This window comes from Eumetopias jubatus, unplaced genomic scaffold (genome assembly GCF_037043125.1).
Source record: "Eumetopias jubatus isolate StellerSeaLion01/CBP00866 unplaced genomic scaffold, mEumJub1_p1.0 scaffold_9, whole genome shotgun sequence".
Classification (NCBI taxonomy): Eukaryota; Metazoa; Chordata; class Mammalia; order Carnivora; family Otariidae; genus Eumetopias; species Eumetopias jubatus.
The window spans coordinates 113,089,210-113,090,917 of NW_028274815.1; the positions used below are offsets into that span (position 1 = coordinate 113,089,210).

The 1,708-nt window shown below is 51.8% G+C and overlaps 1 pseudogene; it reads left to right on the forward strand.

The window, feature by feature from the left end:
• The first annotated feature begins 295 nt into the window (after nt 1-295).
• On the forward strand, nt 296-413 carry LOC114220868 (U6atac minor spliceosomal RNA; annotated as a pseudogene).
• Nucleotides 414-1,708: the final 1,295 nt, after the last annotated feature.

The following is a 1,708-nucleotide window of genomic DNA, read 5'->3' on the forward strand; positions in this document are numbered from 1 at the left end:
CATACCATCCCCACATACCTGGATGGGAAATCTCTACGCCTCTGGAATTTCCACCATCCTTCACTCCTGGAATCCTGCCCCTGGGCACCTGGCAGAAATCTGCCTGCAAGAATGCATTTGTCACACATACCCCTCCCAGCCCAGTTACTCCAGCTTGAGTAAAGGACATGATCCCCCATCTGCACCCATTCAGATGACACCACAATTTCTTCCACTTTCAACTTTTGGCATGCCCTTGAGCTGTCACTGCTCTTCACACAAGATAGAGCCAAGGAGAGGGAAGGAGGTCCCAGGTGTGTTCTGAGCAGAGGAGGGAAGGCTGTCACCTCCCTTGAGCTGCATGTAAGACCTCTCTTGGTGCAACACAAGATGGCATTTGAGGTTTCTTTTATTTCTTTTTCTTCATTTTTTTTTTAGTAATTTTTAATTTTAGGCTACACAACTAACAGGGTTTAGACTCCTAGAAAATTAAAGTATTTCAGTTAAGGCTAAAGTTCTCTTTGATCACTCCTCATCACCCTTCCCATTCCCTGACTCCTTCCACACACACAATTCCAAAGGTAACTGCTGCTGTCGATTTGAAATTCCTCCTTCTAGATTTTTTCCAATGGATGTATATGCAGTAAATACCACACACACACACACACACACACACACACACACACACACACAGCCCAAATGACTATGCAGCATTTATTTGTGGGATTGGTGTGGGATTATTTGGTGTGGATTATTGTGGGATTACTGTGGAATTATTTTTTTTTTACACAAATGGAATCATACTGTACGTATGTATCCTGTGACTTTTTCCTCCACTATGTTCTGGGCTCTTGAATTCAACTCACAGATATGAGATCACCGTCCCTCTGATGGGGGTTGCGTCATGAGACTGGCCCTTATAGAGAGCAAACTGGTTTAGAGGCACACTCTGAAGCTCCTCTCTCTAGCCCTCTCTAAACTTACGTCTCCCTTTCCCCGCTCTCCCGCTCTCTTTCCTCCCACCTCCCACCTTTTCCTCACCCTGGCACTTTAGACCCCACAGGACCCCTTGAGAGAAGCTCCTAGTCCCCCAGATGCCCGGGAAAAGGTTCATCTTCGGAGGTGGTGGGGCCCTGCGCCCTCTGGTGGCTCCCATGGGTAACTGCAGCGGCGCCTCCAGCCCCTCATCCATTTATTTACCCAGCGACCCACCAGGAAGCCCAGCCCACCCACCACCCAGGCGTGAACCTTCCCGCGCCTGCCCTGGGGGCCCGGTCGCGGATTAGCTGATCTCCGCTCTGGAAACCTTCCTAGTGGAATGTGAGCGCCCTTGTGACCTGCCTGAAGAATGTACACGTTTGAGAACTCCCGGAGGGCAGCTCTTTGTGGGAACCTCGTGGTCCTGGTGCAGAGACTTTGGAGGGCATCTGGATGATCTCTCTCTGAGTGGGTTGAAGTTCACTGCTAGGAGTGGATTCTCCGGGTATTCTGCACATGGACAGACAGACAGATTGCCAGTGTTTGCTGCTGCAATGTTCCTGATGGTAAATGCTAGGTGCCTAGCTGGGGGGGGGGGGGGGGGGGGGCGCGGCCTTAACTCATTCGGGCGCACTGGGATACCAACTCACCTCTAGCCCTGCCATTCCCCAGCCCGGGACCCTGTCCCCCTCAGAGTGCCTCTATGGCTCCCCACCCACTCTGCAGCCTGGCCCCGCTGGCCACTCCGGGT